We start from the raw sequence: 14,995 nt of genomic DNA, 5'->3' as shown, positions 1-14,995 counted from the left end.
GGGGGGGGGTCACGTAATCTACCATTTACATTACTGCAATGAAGTCAAGGGCTAGCAGCCAGCAGGGCCCCGCTCAAATACATTTCTCTTTTCCGCGCCTGTTTAAATGAGACCTCTGGCCTGAAAAACCACAGTTTGTGGCTCGATTAACACATCATCCCCCACAATGGCTGCACAGCAGGTTTCTGTTACCTAAACACAGCTTTTTCCCCCTATTCTCTTACTCTCTCTCTTCCAAACAGCCTTTTAAATAAGACATGTTTTATTCATTCCAAATCACTCCCACATTTACCCAAATCCGTACTCATCTCTGTAGTTTTAATCAAAACCTGTCTAACAACAAGCATCCAAATTATCACGCTTTGCTTCAGTACCTATACATATGCAGGGTTTGTTTTTTTTATCCCGCCAAAATTTTGCTAATTGATTATGTTGGATTACAAATTTGCAAAAGCTGGACATTTATTCATGCAGCTTTATATAGAAGAAATAATAAAGAAACTACACATTTCTGCATTTAAATGCAAAATAGTTTCTGACAACAACATAACCAGCACAGCAATCCACTCAGTTTTTTGGAGAGAGACTGAAAAGTCATTCATGGCATATTCAATTGGAGAACTATGAAGTAGCAAAATGTGATTGGCAAGGATTTAGGGCCGGCTTTGCAAAGGGATTGAATGAAATACTCGCATGAATACAGATTAGAGGAGAACAATGTTAGCATGAATATACACAGGGTTATTAACAATGAGGGCAACTCAAATTGATCCGAATAAACCAGCCAGATCCTCAGCAGTGCATGGATCCTAGCTGTGGTGATGTTGAGCTGCAGCAGGTTTTCGTCAGCTCCAATCCATTACTCAGTGCCATCTAATCTAAGCTGCCATCCAAGCGCCCTAGAAACAACAGCACAATGAAAGGCTCAGCTGGAGGCAAGGGGTAGGCCACTTCATAAGGGATTCTCTGTGGTCTCTGCACCCTGCCTGCTTTGTCTTACCTGGTGCAATCATGGCATGCTTTATTCTCTGAGGCCCTCTCTGTTTTAGTTCACATTGGCAGGGCAAAGACACTTGTCTGCTCCGCTTGTTTTTCAATTCACTGATGAGTAACCACATCTTTTTTCCTTCTGCTAAAGCTGTGCTCACAAAAGCTCTATTTTTAGCCGGCATCCGGGGTTAGTTTACTAGGTAAAAGCGGTGCTTGAGAAAAGATAGCTTGGGACTTTCCAACATCAACATTTAAACCTGCCTAGAGACTCCTATGGTAAAAAGCAAAGCACTGCAGCAAGCAGATCCTCATGCACAGTGACACTGTGTGCAACAATAAACTATCACTGTCTAAAAAGATTAAGAAAATTTACAGAATCTCTCCGGGCTAACAATAGCATCCATTACTTTCTTTTTGTAATATAAACCGAGATCCACTAAGTCAAAACATATTCTCTGTCCAACAGTCCACAAGTACCGTTAGCCACAGACATAAGGATCAGTGTGTGCTCCACAGGGTCTAAGCCTCTACTCCATCTTTGAAAGAAGGCTAAATCCTACTCTAGTCCCTGTTTGTGTGCTCTCCGGGAGAGCTCCAAATGGCCCTAAGGGGGCCGCTCCAAAACCCAAGATGTCCATTATCTACAGAGTCTGTGAGCAGGACATCATTTCACAGCCTAATACCAGCTCCTTCAAGATACAGTACCTCTCTCAGCCTGCCACGTTTGTCTGGCTGGAGCGAAGCTGAAGGCCATTTCAGCAGCTCTGACGGCTTCACAAGGCATCATGTTTAGACACGGCTCCTGAGGGAAATGCCAGGTTTGTCCATTGTCACCCTTCCCCTTTCCTTTAAATAAGACACTCTTGAAAAATGTAATCATGAGTAGGCCAGAAAAAGGACCTCTCGCAGTGTGTCATTGATAAGAGAAGTGGGAGAATGTGAGGTACGTGGTGGCAGACAGCACTATCATGAATGTGGCACTTAATTGAGTTTCCCTGTAAATCTGTGGGCTGCTTTTTTTTTTTTTTTTTTTTTTACAGTTGGATTAGAGTGCCTGATTCGAAAGGATTTCTAGTGTCTTTCGCCTCTGGAGAGGCACTGACAATTCAATTTTTTGGTGAATTATGCCGTTGTAATGGAAATTTACCCAAAGGTAAAGCTGGGGTCAGGAGAGGTATAAATACAAACTGGGAACACATTCAAGCCTGACTTGTACAAAAAAAAATAAAAAAATAAAAAATTGTATCATATATGTCAATATGTCTTCAAACATTTAGCTCTATAAAATGGAACAGAGCTCTAGCAGGGGGTGAGGAAAATGAGTTACATGACATTTTCTCAATCAGATGTATAGAGCAAAAAGATTTACTGGAAGAGAGAAAAAAAAAAACCTAACAGTGATTTTGTCTTCTGTTAGAACAAAAGGACTCTTGAGATTTTAACGTTTGAGCACTCAATCATTTACCACTTCCACTGATATTCTGCAATCAAATATCCCCACTTTCTCCCCCCCCCCCCATCAGCTTGATCCTATCCGTCAGTTCAACTCCAAATGGTTGTCTAATGAATGTAGGAGGAGGAAATGTATTCATACAGCTGCCCTACATCCTCCAGCTACTCTAATCACTATGTCACACAGAGCGACATGCCAACACAGAGGAAAAACTAACATAAATAGATTAGAGTGACAGATAAGACAGCTCTGAGGTTTCAGACTGACAGCGTAGGCCAGCAGGGGCACTGAGGGAAATCTTAAAGAACAGCTCCCAAAAAAACAAAGCCATTAGGTCAGTACACAAGACCATTTCCCCGCCTAAAATTTTTAGCTGTGTCCGCTCTGTCTACCAGCAGATGGTCGGGGTGGGAGGACAATCCCTCCATTCGACGTCTTACAATGATCAGAGCTTAAAAACACCTCCACCTCTACATACCGCAGGATGGTATTACCTCTAATTAGGTAGGGCTATTATTTCACATGCAAACGCTTCTCCTGTCACCACCAACAGACCATCAAGATTGACAAGCACACGACTGACACAATAAATTAAACAAAGGATTCATCTTCGACGCACAACATCCACCTTTGTTCGTTAACCTCCATGCTAATTTCAGCATTCTCACAACCACAGCTAAAACTCACAAGCAAATGTGTGAGCACTGCAAACAGACACCGTCAGTGAACGTTCTTCAGTTGGAGATATGTTTGTTCAAGGAAAAAGGACAGCTTTAGAAAGTAGTCAGCGGGGGGAGGTGACTTGGAGAGTGGAATATTCAGTGTAGCGTTCAGCCTTGTCATCCACCATCTCAGTCATGCAGGCCAGTAATCCTAGGCGGAGGGGAAAGCACCCTCTGCAGTGCGCATGAGGAGAATAATATGAATCATGACTCTGGGAGGCCTACACGCAGCTAGCCACACTTATTAAACTGTAGCCACAGACAGGGCTGTGTTGTAGACGTTGCCTGATTCTGGATATGATTATTCTCCATCATCCAAAAAAAAAAAAAGGTTGGGGGAAGTGGCCACTAGTGATAAAAACACTGCTGGAACAAGCAGGATCTGAGCTCGGAGCTCCCATATCTTATGAGGACAGCTCATAAAACATGCAATGGTCAGGACTGGGCCTCTTACAGTTGTGGCATTTTAGTGGACGCTGCCACATACCAACAGGCCACACACACAGTTAGGATACAAATATACACAATTATTTTTAGATATACACAATTATTTTTAAAGAGTCTGAAGGAGTCAGACCTGCTTTACTACCTGCACCACAAGCGAATGCTTAGGTGTTAACCTAAAAATACACAAAAGGTAACTATTTTCCAAAAACATTAGCAGCAGGGGCCTAGAACAATGGGCTTTTGGGAAAATAGAGGCTGGATATCATGCAGTGTACAGTAGCGATCCACAGATTAACTCTGCCTGTTCATGTGTGAAATGGAGACTTGATCCCTGACTGATAGTGTGCTATGCCTCCAGCAAACACAAGCTGCATATTTTTCATCTTTCCAAACAGCAACAACAACTGCAATATATTGGATTACACGTCGCATCCCTCACTGTGCAACAACAATGGCACATTAAAAAACGCCGCCTGATACAACATAGCTCAGGCTGACTATGGGCCTGTTGTCTTTTTTTTTTTTTAAAAACCAAAAAGGTGAATGCAGCTGGCTGTGTGGCCAAGTTGCTGTGAATAAGCCTCAGATATTCTTGGAATGTTAATGTTCGGCTTTGACCATGGCACTCTCGCCGGCTTCTCCTCTCGTCGCTGGGCCATTAATGACAAAGAAAATAGTACCCAGCCCTGCCTATGCCAATAATACACTCCTTTTAAAACATAGAGAACGTCACCTAAATAAATCATTTGCTTTCTTAATATAAAACAAAGTAACAGCAGGGGGAGAGTATATATATATAGGACTGTTTATACTGCACACAATTAAAACAATGTTATGAGACTAATCCCATGCTTGTATTGTGTTTAAGCACACCATATGCTGTTCATGCATAGAAATTAGCCTCTACACTGCTTCTGCCATCGCAGTCGCTTAGTGAAAATCCAGGAGGACAGGTCTGTGGAGCTACAGTCTTGTTAAAATAGCTTCCCACTGCATCTGCAAGCTTATAAAAAGCCACAGAGCATATTCACTACAGTACAGCATTCATCTATGTGTAGACACACATGTCAATCTAAAATGTGTAGGCCATTGACACACACACACACACACACACACCTGAAAAAGCACACACATACATTTATAAACCAAAAAAAAAAGCTGCTGCTGCTGAGCAACTGTATTTGCAGTCCAGGTCAGACTATGTGCTCAGCCAATAAATGGCTGGAGTGTAATGTGCCTTGACCTTCTATCCTTCTTTCAGCAGCTCCTTACATATATTGCTGTCTCTCCTCATATATCACTGGGGCAAATGGCGCCCTTCACCCTGCTCCCTCCTGTCCCCCTCCTTAAAAGGCTGAGGGGACATCTTTGCCTGCTGTACTCAACTGACAGCCCCTGGCAGCTTCTTCACTAAGCACAAGAGGAGGGGGAACAAGGCTCGTCGAGGGGAAATGCTACAATGAATAATTATGTTTCATAACATCCCCCTGTCCCCCCCCTCCTTTATTAGCATCAAACAATAATTAATGGGGGAACAAGGGGCACTGAAGAGTCTGCGTTTCGCTTTCCAGAACAAGAGGGTCAATATGCCCTTCAACCCTTTCTCTCTGCTCACCGTCAAAGCAGGCACCTCATCCCTCTAAAAACACGCTCTTAGCTTATTTATGATGCCAGTCGCTCTGCTAGAGAAAAAGGCAGCATTCCTGCTACACTCAGCAAAAAACTGGACGGATCACTTTACACAGCAGTTCACTACTTCCATCTCCACACTTCTTCTCAGCGGGCCAACCCAACAACTCAATAATGAATATGAAATGCCTCCTAATTGACGTGTATGTGAGCTGGAGTGGCTACAAATACCAGCTATTGGACATGGGCCTTGACTTGATTAAGTTTTTGTTTCACATTTAAAAAAAAAATATATAATCTCTGATCAGCAGTAGCAAAGCCAGTCCTGATCGAATTAGCTTTGCACTAAGAGCTCCATTGATCTTGGCACTCATCTGTGCAGATGAGACCCGGAAAAAGGCAGCTGGTAATCCAATAGCAGGGATGGGAAGTGCTTCAAGGACTCTGCTGTGTTTACCCACCTATTTCCTACACAAAGTGGTGAGATGTAAGCGCACGCCACTCACTGGCCTGATTGGAAGCCACGGTGCCTTGGGAGCTCCAGTGAAATGAATAAGAGCCGCAGTGTGACCAAAAGCAAGGTACTTGAAAGCTGAAAGTAATTGCTTTCGCCATAGCTATCATGTAATGAGTAAACAGGATGAATCAAGCGGAGCCTAGATCAGTGTTTAAATGAGCTGTGCGATAAGACTCAAGTCCTAATACGAGTCTCACTTCATAATCCTTGCCAAAAAAATCTAAAAGCAAGGCGGATATCAATTTAAAGGTTCTATTCACTTGAGTGTGAAAGTGTAAGGTTAAGAGAATCAATGTAGGGAAATCTGTCTTTACACCAAGATAACTTCATTGCAGCGAGCATTGATGCAGGCCTTTGCAATCAATTTTGCATGACATGAATGACATCAAACAAGAACCCAGAGGGCAGGGAGCATGTGAAATGAAACAGAGCAAAACTAAGGTAGTAAAGGGCAAAACATACAGCTGTTTAGCTTGTGGAAATAGTAGTGAAGTGAAGTGCGCCTGAACAGTAACGCTGTCGTGCATTAACTATAGTGCTGCCACAACAGCGCGCTCTCTCACACACACACACATATACCCGTAATCCCATCAAGGATTCATGAGTGAATGCCCAATAACAGACTGAGTGCATTTCTCTGCTTCATATCACTGCAGCAAGAAAAAGAGTGAGAACTCTTTAGCAACCCACAGACACACCACAAAATGCACACTACTCTCATACTAACACTAATAACCTTGGGCTGTCTACCAATGCCGTGACTTTATGGAACTGTATGGGCTCTAAATAGAAGCTCCATTTCTCACCAGCAGTCAGTAACAGCTCTATTTCAGCCACTCTGTCATTAAATATTTATCTTAGCCGAGCTGCTGATCGTACCAAGGTGATAACCATTTAAAGAAAATCCAAATCTGGGGCTTTTTCTGCCCCCCTCCACCACACACACACACACACACACACACCCCTACACTGCTGCAACAAAGATCTATTTTTAAAAGGATTATCTACAAGTGTTCCTTTAATCAGCGCATGGCAGAACTGCAGAAATCCCTGAACAACAGTCCCAGAGGAATACCTTTCTCTGAAGCCCTATCAGGCAGAGGATCTCCTTCACCGACAGCAGGGCTGAATGAGTGGGAGGGAGCGTGTTTGAGGATGAAAAGATGTGCCACTACCTTGCTATGATGTCCTCTCCAACGATCACAGAACAAAGGCCTCCATTTTGAAGTGGAGTTATGATGGCAAGGCGCTCTTAAGGTCCTCTGTTACTGTGTGTCCTATTGCTTTCTATCTTCTTTGTTAGCCCACTTGTTTGTCATGCTAGCGAGATAAGCCACTGTTGTGGGTGGCTGGGTGTACTACAGCAACCGGTGTACTGCTCGAGTGCCAAAGCCAACAGTCTGTGGGAGGGATTGTGGACACTATAGATCACTAGCAGACAGATGTCCAGTCTTGCCCCTATGCTGACACAAACTATATCCCCAAAAGAACGTGTGTTTGCAAACTGCACTGCTTCCTGGTGGGTCTTAAGTTGATCTTTATCAGACCAATAGAGTCAGCTCACTTTATCATCATCCTCTTTTACTGGCGCAGGGCTGAGCAGCTTTGTTATGAATGCAACATAAGAGGTGGACGTCTACTCCGCTACAGCCTGATAGACATAAAAAGCTGTCTTGTGCAGGCAAACAAGCCTGATTCCATGTGCGCAAAAAATGACATCAGGGTCAAGCAAACAAAGAAATGTGAAGTCTGAATGAATGCAAAAAAAAACCCCAAAAACATATTAATATTGCGAATGCCTCTGGAGAATAGATCTGACTGTCAGGGCACTGGCAAGACACAGCATCATTGTCTACGCATTGAGATTCTCCGCTGCACTAAATAAGTGTCATGCTCCAATAAGCAGAATCAAACCCTTTGAGCATCTGTTGTCTTCAATTCTTCCTCTTTGTTTTATGGTGCGCCGTCACAGTTAATGATTTCCTCAAGATCTCCATTTTTTCCCGCATGCTATTTACATGTTTGAAATGCTTAGTTGAGCAGATACAGGTTTGTAAAGCAAGCATTACTGACAGGCTGAAACCAAAGAGTGTTCGGGCAGAGTCTCAAAAAATGTAATTTTCAAAAGCTAGGTTGATCAAGAGGAAACAGACAAGGTATCAGCATATTGCCTTTCCGTTTATTCTAGTTTACATATCTGGATTGTGCAGTCATCCCTTCCAGAGAGAATCACCGCCAGCAAAAACAATTACACCCCCCCTCCCACACACACACACACGGGCGCAAGCCTCTCACTGACTGCCTCGACTCAGCTTCACAATCAAGCCCATTAGATCTGTGAATTAAAGCTAGTTTACTTAAAGCACTGACACATATCAAGAATAGTCATTAGCCGGCCTTTTTAGCATAAAAAAACAGGAATGATCTGCCGGTTCAGAGAGATCATCTCCCTACATGCAGCCTGGGGCAGCCCTCACCGTCAACCTCATTATTTTTTGGAAGAACAAGGCCACTGATGAATCCTGTTGGGTTAAATGTAAGGTGCTCTCGTTATGACCTGGCTTACGCACAGCAGCTGACTGCTTTAAGCCGCTTTTCTTACAGACAAAAGAAAATGGAGTGACTGGCCAACACTGTAAATATACGGATAAATCTCACTCAGCTAAGCTGTAAAAAAAATCAAAGTGGAATTGTTGGGAGTACATCACTCCCAGGCAGCTGCACATTCTGCGGCGAGAAATGCTGTCAAATGTTGGCCTTTTTTGTGGATACTATTCTGGGCTGACAAGTGCCAATGATACACCGTGAGTGATAAAGACATTCGTTCCTGCTTAGAGAGGTTTTCCAGATGTGATAGTCCGTGATGCTCCAGTGCTTCATTACTGGATAGAAAAAGGCTGCTGCCTATGTTTTCCCGTTTACGTTGCCAGGGTGACAAACGAAAAGCAGAATCACCTGCACAACTAATCAAATGAGTGAGTGACAACTAGTCAATATTTTCTCATTGTGTGGATAAGCAATATATCTGCACAGTAACAGGGCTGTGTTTCGAGGCTTCAGCAATGCCAGACTCACAGCATTATACGGATTATGTGCCAATAATCTGGCTCGGTGCGGCTGTTAAGACCAGCGATAATGAAGACATGCTATCAAAAGACAACGTTTAACAAGTATGGGCTGAATAACCAACTCGGCAGACATCATCTAGACTCTGTACTTCAAACAAACACTGTCGTGTAATGGCTACAAGCCAACAAAGAAGACTGCAACTGGACTGATTTTCTGCCAGATATTGCGATTACGATTTTTTGATTGATGTTTTGCTAAAGTTCCATGTGGATATGTAACCCGCACAGAGTGGAGCAGAACGGGCTCACAGAGAGCTGTTATCCGTATTCTAAGCAGACAAAATGACAAATTAACAACATTGTAACAACGTGTAGGCTAAATGCTCCGCTGCTGAAACACTTCAGTGTGAGTTGACGCCGGACAAAACAGCCGCTGCCTGTGTCGGTTCGGCTGGCGCCATTATCATACACTTTTTCCTCCAGTTTTGTTTGTTGTTGTAAAAGGTACACACCCTGTGCCCGCTCTGATTGGTGAGTAGGACCTTAACAGGAAGCGTATGGCCCTCGTGATTGGTGAGCAGATCTGTCACACAAGGATGACAACGGAATAAATTTGCAACTGCATGACGGATCAGATACGCTGTTTAATTAACCTACATTTAAATCACCATCTTCACGATTAGCTAATTGCGTTCTTTCAAATCACAATTTCGATTTGAAAACGATTAATCGTTCAGCCCTAAATTGGACATTGATCTGTTGAGGTCTAAGGATAAATAACTCACCCTAAAAACAGCCATGAAGACAGCAGTATGTAAACACACCAACCTTATTGACATGTTCTTAAAAATATCAGAATTGAAAATTACTAAGAAAAAAAGTAGTATGTGAGAATTCTTATTGTATCCATTTTACTTTAATTCCTTGGGGCTCACTAGTCTTTTTTTAAAAGACATCTTCTAAAAATAAAAAACAGACAATTAGATTGCTTTTGATTACATTCTTGACCAAAAAAAACCCTCCCCAAACATAAAATGGAGCAAAAAACCATCATCTCTACAAGCCTGGTTAAACACAAGCAAGATCAATGGGTAAATTTATCAGCAAACATTACCATTTGCTGCCTGGCAAGTAATCATTAAGGAATGGCAGTGATGCATTATTCATTGGCTAATGTATAATTCAGACTTAACAGCAGATTCTATGCATAAATAAAGCTGTGATACATTTAAACACATTTAATGTTTACTTGCTAAAATAGGATATGAATGCGCAGCATGACTGCTTCCCCGCTGCTGCCACACAATTATGTGCTACCACTGCTGAGGATGGAGGGACGGAAGGCATAAGGATACTGCTATATAGGCTCTGACAGCGCACCGATCATAACACATACACTTAATGGACACAGGCTACACATATCCAATATGAGGCGGGGGAAAAAAGCTGTTTCGCTGTAGTTGATTGCTAAAATCCCACAGAGAGTCTTATTTCTTAGTTGTATTAACTAAGTGAAAATGAGAAGTGCTCGATAACACCACACATCACAGCCTTACAGTATACACCACTCTATTTTCTGGATTTATGTACTGTCACTTTCTCCCTCGGACATCAGCATCTGCGTTTAAACATCAGAGCGGGACTGCGTGGATGTTCTTGCTGAAGTGTCAGAGCCGGTGTCTGAGGGACGGTCAACAGGGAGGACGCTGACGCACTGAGATGAGAACGCGTTGTGCGGACACACAGGCTCCATCTGATGGTGTTCAGAGCAGGCGGCCCTGTGGGGACCGCCATTCCACTTTATGACCATGCACTGAATTAACGAGGCCAGATGTCCCCCCACTTAACATGTGTGAAAGTGCCCTCTGATGGGCTCAGCTGCTTTAAGGATGTACAGACAGAGAGGGGGGAAAAGGAGACGGGGCCTATTTTCAATTATCCCAATTTCTCACTCATGGTTGGCTCCTGAGGTTGTTAATTAAAGATATCAGCCCTTCCACTGTGCACACAACACATTAGATGGACTTTTCTATGAACAATCAAAGCACCTCTCCAGTCCTTCATCACTCTCTAGTTCAGTAGTTACCCACCAGAGAGTACCGCCTCCTCAGCAGAGCTACCACTGTTTCATGAATACTATGTCAATCAGTGGTTAATGTATTCTAAATGTGTCACCGGTAAACCACTATCTGCGAGGACAATAGGTCAGATCACTTAGAAATGAAACCCATCTAAAGAATCAACAAGACCTTAAAGAGATTCATCATCGCTCCTCCAGACCATGAGTCTGCTTCTGTGTAGGGGGATGGAATAATACCAACAATGGCATGGAAGCCGTGACGGTGGCTCTCGCATTTCTGTATTGTTGGGGGTCAAACGTGGGAGGGTAACTGCGAGCAATACCTTTTTATGTGGCTGGTATATATGCAGTTAAGCCAAATTCACACAACCACAAAAGCCAGAATTGTAATCTACCTACGGTTACCTGATCAGCATCAGGTTTTTGAATGGGTCTAACATCCCATCTGTTTTCATTCATGTGGCTTATTATAATAACACTCGCGTAATTTCTTTGTAATTACATTGGAATACAGTTGAGTCATTCAAACTATTAAAAAAAGAAAAGATATCACGACCCCAGCAGACTTACTCATTAGAAAGAAAATTAGAGGCCCACCAACACTGCATCAATTACAGTTTCTGATTCTTAATGCATTACATCATACCGTTAAAAAACAAACAACAGACAGACAACCTCTCTGACTGTTTTCCAACCAGCCAGCAACTGCCATCATCCCGGCACTGGGAGGGGGGAGGGGGCAGAGACGCAGCGTGGTGCAATCCTAGTGAGGGCCATCACGCGAGCAGATTAAATAACGTTTTTCCAATGCCCTGTCAAACATTCAGCCGCCTCTGAGCAGCCAGACAGCCGTTGCAGCCTCACTCTATGAAGCATCTCTCTCTGTGTATGGTTGGAAACAGCCTCTTTGATCCGGATATCGCCCCTCAGATTCCTCAGAGGTGACACTTGTACACGCGCCTGTATGTGAGCTGAATGTTTACTAGCTCTCGGTACCTTGTCAGCGGTGAGACTTGTGTTTGTGTGTGTGTGTTGGGGGGTGCTTCCCTTGGTTTACATGAATCAACAACACATATTGCGGACTCGGGCCCCAGATCAAATTGCACATCAGATTTAATTTCCTACAAACTCTGCTATAACCTATTGCAATAGAGATGAGAAATTATACCAACAGCAGTATGGTAGCGTGTACATAATTAAGATTTAGGCTACTAAATTCTTGTCGGATAGCAGCCTCACTGTGAAACACTCACGGTGCTCTCTTCCCATGTAAATCCCACACTGCACAACAACTCGGGCTCTTGTGTACAACTCCATTAAGAGGGCTGACCACTTCCTCTTTCATACAATCCAAGTAGTGAAACTAAATGGATATGCTTACCCCCTGGGGAAATGAGGAACACGCCATTTTCTAAATGTGTTCAGAGAGACGAGCTATGCAAGCTTTCCCACATGACAGTGTAGGCGGTGATTGTGATTACACGTTATCCTCATTACCAAGATGTTTTCTGTCAAGTTACTGGTTACCATTTCAGAGACAGGCCCATCACGCTAATTAAAGGACTAATCCTCTCCACTAAACAGTGACCGCCACACAACAGAAAACATTTTGGTCTTTAAGGGGGGGGGGGGGGGGGGGGGGGGGGGGGGGGGGGGGGGGGAAGCTCTGGTGAGTGACACTGTCAGACCTACATCAGCGAGAAAAATCCTCAGCGTCACTTGTATGAGTGGAATGCTCAAACCCTGTCTTGTTTACACTGCCATGTTGTCAGCCAATATGGTGGCGCAAATACAAGTTGTACAACAAGTGACATCACCTGAAAATCACCAACAAAAATAGAAGCAAGTCTGTGAAATCTTCATACTTCATCAGTGAATGACATGCAAATCAAAGATCACTCCCTTTTAAGATTAGACAGCAACGACTGGCAGTTCAGTTTTGAGAGTCACGGGGACACTAAGAAAGAAAACCATTGTTAACCTTTCAGCTATAATTGCACCTCGTGACATATACAATGTACCGGAATTCAAATTTGCATGACTTTTAAAAACCAAGAAGACTCAAATGTTCAAACAGTTTTTACGTGGAGCAGATGTCCTTTATGTTCAAACAATCATCCATTATCTGCAGCTCTGTGCCTTACATTAGCCCATGCAGCGTCGTCTCACTCAAGTGGATTAATCACATCTGAATCATTAAGCTAGAGGTCACTTCTCAGTTAGCAGGGGGACAAAAAAATGCCACAGGAAGCTGGGTATGGTGGAGATTAGCTCCTCACAATTAGCAATGCAACATCTAAGTCCATGTAATAGCTGGGTGGGGAAAAAAACGCAGCAGCAGCAGTAGGGGGAGGATTTCAGGAAGAGATTGTTTTTATATGGCAGCGATTGAAGGCAATCACTGCTTCCCCCTTCCTCGATTTGAATCTTGTTTCAGGGCTGAAGCCTTCTTTGTGCTTATGTGGCCACATACCCTGCGGATTCAGCTTCTGACTGGAGTCACATGAAGACTTACTATGACCAATTTTACAGTGATTTAGGTAAACAAGCCCTCCTCCCCCTTCTACCATAACTGGAAAACATTAGATAAGCTGCCTTTCAGACAAATAACTGTAGTCTGCTTTCAAATCCTAATCCACCCCCACCAAAAAAAAAAGAAAAAAAAAAAAAAGAAAAACCACACACATCCCACCAGCCAGCCCCCCTTGCTCTTTTCAACAACAGGCACAGCCCCCCCCCCAAGTGAGAGCTGCATGTGCTTGGGCCAGAGTTCATAGCCTCTGGGGTGCTAAAGGGGGGAAGTCAAGTTAATTTGGTGATCCCTCAACAGTTCTCAACACTCAACAACTTTCCATTATCACAGTCCAATAATCAATTTATTGCAGGAGCAAGGCCATGAATCCAACAGCCAACTCTTTGTGAGATACTTGGGGAAATCCCACCCCTCACATGTATATACCACTGACTCATCAAGATCCATTTCAACATCCCCCCTGTCAAAAGGCAACTTTTCTTTCTTAGAAGTTTCATTGCTAAAATACACATCTCTAATGTTTCCTGAGCAGCAAGGTTGCAATTTAAGCCCCCCTCCTTTTGTTTACACCATTATTCTCACTTTAAAACCATTAGCGGCTGAAACCCTGTTCCAGGCTAGCCAGGTCATGGAGGGTGCTTGAGGGTTTGCTACACCATCCAAGTTTTATAACAATGCAGCCAACTTTCAACTCGCCTGAGCACTCAAAAAAAACCCATCTGACTGGAGGTCACACACGCCTCCTCCTCTGAGTATAAACAAAATTAAGACACTTTCAGGTTAAAGTCTAAGTGCCACCCCGCTTTCATCAACACTATTGTCCAAATGCCGTTTTATGTTGTTTTTTTGTTTTTTTTTAATTACCCACACATTTCTCTCCCCTCCTCCCTCGACCACAACCGTCCTGCAATATTTTTTTTTTGTATAGTAACTACTCACCCGCCAGTCTGGTGATTCTTGGGAGTCCCAGAGACTGCTGCAACTAAGTTGAAAGCGCGATCCTTGCCCGAGATGACCCGCCGAACTTAAAGAGGGTCAAGCCAGCTGGGCCAAATCCAAGAACCGGGACAAAATGAAGCGAACACTTTTTATTCCCCGTTTTCTTTTTTAAAAACCCGCTACCCGCACTGAGGGGCTCGGGCGAGCACTTGCTTCAACAAAAGACGGTTTCACTTTACTGATGGACTGTCCGCGTCCGAAATCGCCGAGCAAAGGCACTACAACCTTTACTAGCACCCCCTCTCTTCTCTCTCGAAATTGCTCCTATTCCCTTTGGCCGTGTAGTTGTTGCAGTCGATGATAGTGTCCACATGAAAAGTAACAGCGCTTAGTTGTTTCGAGGGGTAGGAAACCAGCGAGTTCACCGTTTACAGGCTCCGCTTCCTTTTTCCACACACACACACACACACACACACACAAACACACACACACACACACTCACGCGCGCGCTCTCTCGCTCCCCTCTTCTTCTCTCTCTCTCTCCTATGCACACACTCTCCACGCTCCCCCTATCGCTCTCTCAGTCTCGGTAACCCCCCCCCCCCCCCCCCCCCCCC

The 14,995-nt window shown here is 43.7% G+C and overlaps 1 protein-coding gene across 3 annotated transcripts in view; it reads right to left on the bottom strand.

The window, feature by feature from the left end:
- The window catches only part of rerea (arginine-glutamic acid dipeptide (RE) repeats a), a 125,426-nt gene that overhangs the window by 77,453 nt on the left and 32,978 nt on the right, over positions 1-14,995 (bottom strand). Inside the window, exon 1 of one of the 3 annotated variants that reach the window (XM_046055689.1) lies at positions 14,379-14,789. The exons of the other annotated variants lie outside the window; for them this stretch is intronic. The gene's annotated coding sequence lies outside the window, so the exon portion shown is untranslated. Of the gene's footprint in view, positions 1-14,378; positions 14,790-14,995 lie in introns of those variants that run through there. 3 annotated transcript variants of the gene reach the window in all.

The sequence above is a fragment of the Micropterus dolomieu genome, linkage group LG08 (assembly GCF_021292245.1).
Source record: "Micropterus dolomieu isolate WLL.071019.BEF.003 ecotype Adirondacks linkage group LG08, ASM2129224v1, whole genome shotgun sequence".
Lineage (NCBI taxonomy): Eukaryota > Metazoa > Chordata > Actinopteri > Centrarchiformes > Centrarchidae > Micropterus > Micropterus dolomieu.
The sequence above is the reverse complement of the archived record's forward strand: the minus strand, read 5'-3'. Positions and strand labels throughout refer to the sequence as shown.